This window comes from Setaria italica, chromosome I (genome assembly GCF_000263155.2).
Source record: "Setaria italica strain Yugu1 chromosome I, Setaria_italica_v2.0, whole genome shotgun sequence".
NCBI lineage: Eukaryota > Viridiplantae > Streptophyta > Magnoliopsida > Poales > Poaceae > Setaria > Setaria italica.
In genome coordinates this window covers 5607401-5616810 of record NC_028450.1, presented here as the reverse complement: position 1 = coordinate 5616810, position 9410 = coordinate 5607401, and positions in this window count along the sequence as shown.

The window sequence follows — 9410 nt, the reverse complement described above, 5'->3', positions numbered from 1 at the left end:
ACACGGCTTGGTCCGGGCGTCCGAATATTTGAATAGTGCGCCGATTCAATTTTGGGGCTGGTCCGCACCAGGTAATGGCGATAAAGGATGTTTCACTTAATAGAATATGCCAGACAAAAAATCCAATTAGTGGAATGTCTATCTAGTAGTCTATTCATTGGATGTTTCTTATTCTTGGTACAATCAGTGTAATCTGTCCCAAAACTTTATTGGTAGAATCAGGAGAATTTGGACCCAGATTCAACAAATTATCATTCGAAATGTTTGGTATATCATGAGAACACCTTAAAACATCCGGATATTCCATTATATGGTACCACTCCCTCCGTTTATGTACTGCTCTGCTTATATTGAAGTCCGTTGTTAGGTACTAATCCCTCCTTTTATAAGGCGTATGCGCATAAGTATAATAAGGAGACAGTGTCATATCATATCACGTCTTATAAACAAGAACAGAGGGTGTATTTAGGATGGAGAACTACTATAAATATTGAGTTTTACATTGGCAAACCAAAGAAACCTCCCATCTATTTGGTGTGCTTACAACGATTGGAAATCTTTGTACCATACCGGCAACACTGGAAATCCTTGTACCATACCTTCTGTTGGATGTGTATACTACTTAATCATGTGCACATTGGAAATTAAACAATACACTAAACCGGATAACAGCCAGGCAAATGGGCGTTCGAAGATTTTGGAAGTCGTCACAGGATGTTCCAGTGTTTGATAATACAACGAACCGGATAAACAGCTAGCCAAACAGCGTTCGATATTGGAAATCAAACAACCCTCCCTTTGGTTGCATGTGCTTACTTACATGTCAACATTGGAAACCAAAGAAACCTTCCGTCTATTTGGTGTGCTTACTATTGGAAATCCTTTCACCATCCCGGTAATATTGGAAATCCTTGTACCATGCCTTCCATTGAATTTGTTTACTACTTAATCATGTGCACATTGAAAATCAAACAACCCTCCCTTTAGTTTCATGTGCTTACTTACATGTCAACATTGGAAACCAAAGAAATCTGCCTTCGATTGGGTAGCTTACTACTTATTCATGCGCACATTAACATCATTTATCCCAATTGGATGTGCTCCCATGGATTAAGTAGCTCCGGACATCCACATACTAGCCCTTTTCCCGATTGGATTTGCTAATATAACTACTCAATCATGCGCACATTGGAGATCAACACATCCCTTCCTCCAATCAAAGATCCACATGATAGCATCACTCATGGATTATATGATGGCGAGGTCGGAGAAGTCTCCTTTTTGGGTGGTGTAAAACTAGACCCTACCACGCTTGTACTCCCGCATGTATCCATCATCTTAATCCACTCCGGTGACTCAAACACATGGAACTCCAAGTCTTGAAGGCCCCTAGAGCAATTTGATGATCTAGCTTCATTCGCAACTTGAAGACGACGTGCCAGCCTATCCGCTTCCTCATTCTGCACCCCATTGGCACCAGACTAGTTAAAAGACTCGTCCAACTTCGGTACAAATTCCGCCACATCACTAATTGTAAAACCCTGAGCACAAAGCCCAAGCAAATATTATCACATGGCTCAACAAAATATTTATTGTTGGTTTGTACATGACAATGAAGCATTTATTGTTCAAATCGAATACAACAATGAATGGCAATCGGGGTTGTTTAACATTCTACCTCTTTGTCATCGGGGTTCGAAGAAGGTGCCGACGTAGCAAGATTGGTTGATAGAAGATGGTCATCGAGAGCTAGAGATACATGATTATTTGGAGGAGAAGCACTAGGAGTAGGTGCAGCAGAGCCTTCCGACGTAGTTGGAATAGGAGCCGGTGTAGTAGAGCCTTCCAACGTAGTTGGAGCAGGAGCCGGTGCAGGAGAGCCTTCCGACGTAGCGAGACAAGGAGCAGCTGCATGAGACCCTTCCAACATAGCAAGACTAGGAGCAGGAGCCTCCACAGGATCTTCTTGAGCTTGCAAAGTAGTGAGACCAGGATCATCCTTAGCTTGCAATGTAGTGAAACCAGGATCATCTGGAGTAGTAGTGGTAGATACTTCACGATCATCCGGATCTGTAGCTGTTTCCGCCACAGGATCTTCCTTTTTTTGTTGCGAGGCGGCTGCAATATCAGATAGAACCATGAGTATTGATGCATCTGCTTCCTCACCGTTGCCACCCTTCTTTGTAGGAACAAGTGTGGAATCTTTTTCTGTCAGGATCGTCGTTGATGTCAACAATTGTGGATAAACAACTAAATTGTGATGCGGCTCAGAGGCTTCAGAGGATTTACCCTGTTCAGTAGGAGGCATGATTAGCAAGGGGGTCTGACCAGCATGTGGGAGTTAAATTTACAGTGCTGCTAACTCGGCCTGCTGGCACACCTGATTGAGTGCAAGAGAGAAGGTTGTGATCACAGTGTTGATGTTCTGGTCTGCCCTCTATGCCACCTACTCTAGCCATGCAAATTGTCTCTCCTCGTGATGAGCCAGTCTCTCATCCAACCGTTTCTGTAGCTCGACCAATCGGAGATTACTTTCTGCTTGTTTTGCCTGACTATCAACCAGTCCCTGAAGAATTAAGGCAAGCTCGGTCGGTTGACTGGCTGTTGTTGGAGTGACCGGTATTGTTTCTTTAGTGGATCGTGATGCACCTGCCTCCGTGTCATGAGTGACTTGGAGACAAGGTACATACGTATTTTCCTCCTTACTACCTTCGCTGTCTAAGCAATCGTTCTCATTTCTATGCTCATCAGGAGATGGCTCATTCCTAGCCCTTAGGCCACGACGTCTGTCTCCTGGTCTCTCTGGCTTGTATACCTTGAATTGTGTGTTGGCATTACTTACTCATGTCGCCAATTTTTGGGTCCGGTTTGCACCTCTCTACCATTCTCATCTTTTTTAGTAAGATGACTCAGGATGACGGAGATCTAGTGAGCACACGGCATATGTTAGGCCACGGTCAACCCGTCATGGATAACATCTTGAATCTCACAAAGAATAAAGTCCATGATGTCAAACTCCCGGTCAGTCATGATGTGAAGAAGAAGCCACTGCTGAAGACTAGTGATGGACTCTGCATTGCCAATCCGTGGTAACAATATCTTCCTTAGTGCCCAGTGAACCACATTGGCCTCAGGGGTAAGCATCTCAAGCGTGCGATATGCTTGGCTAGAAGGGAACACCTCCACAGAAAGTTCAGCCATATCCTCGTCAGAAGGGAATGATCCACCAAGCAAACTATGTAAGAGTTGTCTCCAACTCCAAGACAATTAGCAATTTGGTGTCGCCAAATTCTATGTGGAGGTCCCTGAAACATGACCTGAATGTACTGTCTATTCTCAGGATTGTACACCGTAGCATACAAAATTCGGACCCAATCCTAAATATACTGATGATGCCCTGAGACCAAACCAGCCAATCCGTCATGTTGATCGAAGTATCCCTTAATATCCTCTCCTCCCACGGCCATGTGCATATGATCCCAGTTTATAATATTGTGCTCAAACAGTTTGGTGGATAGCTTTTTGTAGTTATAGTAGAAAGTTTGCTGAAGGACATTCCTAAATTTTAGTTCGACCCGTCGGTCATGGGATTTTTCAAATCACATCTCCTCAGACAAATAATCTAAGCCTTTTAATCATTTGGTAGCTATGCATTGGCTGGGTACTATCGGAGATTCATTGAGAACTTTTCCAAGATTGCCAAGCCCATGACCGAGCTGCTTAAGAATAACATGAAGTTTGTGTGGTTAGAAGCTTGTGAGAAGAGCTTCCAGGAGCTTAAGTCGAAGCTCACCACTACCCCAGTACTCACCCTACTGGATATCAAGAAGGATTTTGTGGTTTACTATGATGCTTCCAAGCAAGGGCTAGGGTGTGTATTGATGCAGGAAGGAAAGGTCGTGGCCTATGCGTCGAGACAACTAAAGAAGCACGAAGAGAATTACCCGACGCACGACCTGGAGTTGGTAGCTGTAGTGCATGCTCTCAAGATTTAGAGGCACTACCTAATCAGTAACAAGTTTGAACTAACGTGGTGGCAGATGCCCTGAGCAGGAAGGCCTACTGCAACAACTTAATGGTGAAAGAAGGAAAACCAACCTTGCATAAGGAATTGGAGAAGCTAAGGCTGGAGATTGTTGAGCTAGGGTAGATAAATAAATTACAAGTGACCTACGATCTGGATGAACGAATTAAACAGGCACAAGGCCGATGCTCGGAGATTGAGGCCCTACGAGAACTGATGAAGAAAGGCAAGGCAACCAACTACCGTATGGACGACCAAGGCACCGTCTAGTTGAAAGACAGGATTTGTGTACCCAAGGATCAGACTATACGGGAGACCATCCTGAAGGAAGCCCATGATTCTAGGTACTCTATCCACCCAGGATGTACCAAGATGTACCAAGACTTGAAAGGGAGATTTTGGTGGAAGGATATGAAGGTAGACATAGCCAACCACATCGTCTGTTGTGATATTTGCAAGCGAGTGAAGGCAGAACACCACAAAATGGTAGGATTACATTAACCCTTGGAGTTACCAGTTTGGAAGTGGGAGGACATCTCCATGGATTTCATTGTGGGTTTGCCCAAAACCTAGAAAGGAAACGACTCCATTTGGGTTATTGTGGATAGGCTAACCAAGGTCGCTCATTTCATACCCGTAAGAAGCAACTATCGCACCGAGAAGCTTGCAGACTTATACGTTGACAACATCCTAAGGCTACATGGAGTGCCCAAGAGCATTGTGTCAGACAGAGGTCCACAGTTTATTGCTAAGTTTTTGAAGAGCTTCCAAAAGGCTATGGGTACTACCCTCGACTACAGCACAACGTTTCACCCCCAGATAGATGGACAGACTGAAAGAGTGAACCAGATCTTGGAGAATATGGTGAGAGCTTGTGTTCTTACTCACAGCACCGACTGGGAGAGTAGTCTGTCGTTTGTTGAGTTTTCCTCCAATAACGGCTATCAAGCCAGTCTGCAGATGTTGCCTTTTGAGGCCCTCTATAGAAGAAAGTGCAGAACACCTCTGATGTGGTCTAGGGTTGGAGAGAGGACACTCTTCAAGCCAGCTACTATTAAAGAGGCTGAAGAGAATGTGAGCAAGGTTAAGAGAACCTAAGGATTGCTCGGAGTCGCTAGAAAAGCTACGCAGAGAAGAGGGGGAGAGACTTGTCTTTTGAGGTTGGAGCTTGCTTACAAGCTCGCCCTATTGGAACAAATGACCGGAGTACATCCAGTATTCCACGTTTCTCAGCTAAGGAAATGTTTGAGAGTACCCAAGGAGAAAGTTCACGCCGAGGCTTTGGATTTGCAAGACACCCTCAAGTATGCTGAATGCCCAATCAAGATTCTGGATCGCGCAGCCAAGGAGACAAGAAGGACCACTATTCCCTACTGCAAGATTCTTTGGAGCAACCATACTGAGAGAGAAGTGACTTGGCAGAAGGAGTCCGATCTGAAGAAAGAGTTTCCCCACTTGTTCGAGGAGGAGATTGGAGCATAATCTCGAGGACGAGATTCCCATATGGGGGGAGACAGTAATATTCCTAAAATTTAGAATATTAGCATGGGTGAGTTTTCAAAAAAATTTAAAACTTTTTGTATTGTGATGTGTGCTCTTGTGAAATTAGAATACAGATGCTACCCTTATCTCAACTCCCTAAGAATTAAATCCTAAATTAATTTCAAAATTATTGAGTACTCTTGCCCGCGCGCACGTGCAGTCATGATGCCCCGCGCCAGCCTTGCCGCGGCCAGGTTGGGCCACCGCACTACTCGCAGCCTTGCCTTGGCGCGCCATCCTGCGCCATGGCGCGATGCGCCGTGCCATTCGCAGCCACTCGCCGCACGCTAGCCACGCCGCGCCACAACGTCGCGCTGTGTCGCGACGTCGTGGGTGCGGTCCCCACCGTCCGTGCCGGCTGCGCCACGCCACCCGCAGCCTCGCCGCGCTCCAGCCCTCGCCATGCCACGGCGCGCCACCGCTGCGTGCCGCCGCAGCCATCCGGACACGCGCCACACGCCCGGCTACACGGGCGTGGCACACGGGATCCAGCCGGCACACCGGGTCCTGACCAACCTCGAGCCGTCACGTGTACACCACGTGGGCGACACGTGGCAGTGCCACATAGGATAGTTACCCACATGGCTGCCATGTGGCGCTGATGTGGCAAGGGCTGAGCCCACGTGTGGGCCCACTAACCGACAGACGGGCCCACTAACCCTGTGGGGCCCACCGGTGGACTGGTGAGGCCCAATTGACTATTGACCAGGTCAACGCTGGCATCAGCAGACACATGGCATGTCCTGGTGCTGCCACATGGCGCATCCAAGGGCTGACACGTGTCCCTTTAATTAATAAATTTCTAGAATTAATTAAATATTTAAATAAATCCTTTAATCTTAAATAATTCATAACTATTTTGTTAAAGCTTAGAAAAATATGAAACCAGTTACATTAAATTTGTAAAATCGAGCTCGTGCTGTTTATAGTTAGTTTGGAGTTATATGGATCTTATAAATTTGGTTTTATTAGAGTTTTTGCCTAGATATAGTGATGATAATTTATATTGTGTTGTATCTCGTTTATCCAGAACCCAAGCTACGACCAGGAGGACTCTCAAGATCCCAACTACAACAAGGAGGACATCTACGACAACGGACAAGGTGTCATGTCACTCCCAAACATATAGATCCTATGCGTGCTTAGTTGCTAGCGCTTTATTTATGATTCTTAGATGATGATTAATTGCATAGCCTATGATTCTAGCCATGCCTCGATAATTGTTTATCCTGCTTTCCTTGTTACCTACTTGTGGACTAGCTATAGACCCCTAGCTAGTCCACCTTACTTATATCCATATACATGCTTTTGAGTTATGGATGGGCAGTTGCCATGGATTTGGTGACGGGATTCCTTGTATACTCTCACGTGTGTTTTGGGTGAGTGTGATCCCTTACCATGTTTTGGCAGGAGTGAGCCGCGGTTGGTAATGAGGAGTGACTAGCTAGGAGAGAGCATTCCGGTCTCTCTCCACCCCCCCTATGCGTGTGGTGGGTACCTTGTTTATTACACAGTGTTAGATTGTAATTATCTATGGGCCCACAAGCCCTGTTATGTGTATGGGTCGGCTGGCAGCCTGCCTATAGGTGCCGTTGGCCCTGGCGAGTCATAGGTGCCGGCTACGGTTCCTAACCCTAGCGAGTCCCCCCTACGCCTGGTCTCCCAGGCCTATATATAGTTGTAGCCTATGCTCCTGTATAATTAATCTAATCTTTCCTCGCCTAAATATCTCTTTCATGGTATCACGCGTCTAGGTTTCATCCCTAGATCTCCAGCTTCCGCTTCTCGCGCGACATCTGCGCCTTCTCTCCCATGGCTGGCTCTCTTGGCGCTCCTGTCGCCACCCCTGCTGGCGCCTCGGGCGCCCCTGCCGCCACTCTTGGTGCCCCTAGCGGCGCCGTTGTCTCCACCCCTGCTGCCTCTAAGCACGATTCGGCGCAGCATGAGGCTGTGGCCGCCGCGGCTTGTTGGAATACGAGGTAGGCTACACTAGCGCAAAACAAAAATTTCTACCGCGTAAACCAGGAAAACTGTCGTATAAGGATCACGGGATTACCACTCGACGCACTACTGGTGCGGAAGATGTAGATTCGCGTCGATGCAGCAAAGTGGATCAGCGTAGTCGTACGTAGTCGATCACGTCGACGTCCAACAGCTCCTCAGAACCTCGTCCACGTGCAGCAAGATCTCCCTCGTGCCGCGGCTCGTCGTCGGCTCGTCGGCAGCTCGTCGTCGGCTCGTCGGCGGCTCGTCGTCGGCTCGTCGTGGCTCGTCGTCGGCTCGTCGTGGCTCGTCGACGGCTCGTCCAAGTGCTGCAGGCGCAACACCTCCAAGGTATCCACACGTGCAGGGAGGAAGCATCGCAAGCCAGATTGCTAGATCCGCGAGTTGCAACAGGCGAGGGCGTAGGAGGCGCGGCAGATGTGTTTCGCCAAAAGGGTGTGAACCCTAGGGCGCCCCCACCCCTCTATTTATAGAGGTTCCTAACGGGCCTCTGGGTCCGAGGCCCATTAGTACTTCTAAACCTAATCCAACTCAGATCACATCCGAATTGGGCTTCCAGCCCCTTAAGTGTGTGACCCTATGGGTTCGGATACGTATAGACATGGCCTGAGTACTTCTACTCGGCCCAATAGTCGGTAGCGGCCTCTAGCAAGACGTGCCAACTCCTATATGCACATGAAGATCATATGAGACGAACCATCACAACATTATACACATGCTATTCCCTTTGCCTCACGATATTTGGTCTGCCTTCAAGCCGACCGCTCTTTCTCGATCCTGTGATTCGGAATCCCTTTATAGGTTAACTCTTAACCGTACGTAGCATGGCCATGCATTTTCGGATCCGATCACTCGAGGGGCCCAGAGATATCACTCTTAATCAGAGAGGGGCAAATCCCATCTTGATTGACCATGTCTCATAGCATGCTTCTTGACAAACCCGAAAGCTACCTTTATAACTACCCTGTTACGGCGTAGCGTTTGATAGCCCCTAAGTAGGTCGATCCACATTTTGAATACATGCGACAATCTCAGGTCTAAGGACAAAGCGTATATGTTGTTTAAAGAGAGAACTACTTCTCGTGTTGGGTCAGTCCTAGCACATGTCTCCACATGTGCCCACATTATTAGTTCAACATCTCCATGTCCATGACTTGTGAAACATAGTCATCAACTAATACATGTGCTAGTCTAATATTCATGTGTGTCCTCACATGAACTCCGACTAGGCACAATTTTAGAATAACCATACAAGTAAAGAGTTTCACACACAATTCACATAAATGCAAATCAATTCAAGTAGCCTTTAATGGATATTCAAGGAGCACAATATAAATCATGGATACAAATGTAATATCATCATCTCTATGATTGCCTCTAGGGCATACCTCTAACAATCTCCCACTTGCACTAGAGTCAATCTAGAAGGTACCTAATACTCATAGCTCTTACATGCGCATCATGCTTAGCCTGCGGGAGTGGTTTTGTCAACGGATCAGAAATGTTCAGATCCGTGTGTATTTTGCATATCTTGATCTCACCCCGGTCAACGAATGCGCATCTTGTTCTTCTGGTGGTTCCTTGGCTCCTTTGCTTGCGCAATTGCCCCATTGTTATCACAGTAGAGATTCAATGGGCTGAATGCATTCGGGAACACACCAAGCTGAATGAGGAAATTCCTTATCCAAACACCCTCCTTCGCGGCTTCCGAAGCCGCGATGTACTCGGCTTCTGTCGTAGAATCGGCCACCGTCTCCTGCTTGGAACTCTTCCAACTAACAGCACCACCATTTAGCGTGAACACAAATCCTGATTGTGACTTTGAATCATCTCTGTCGGT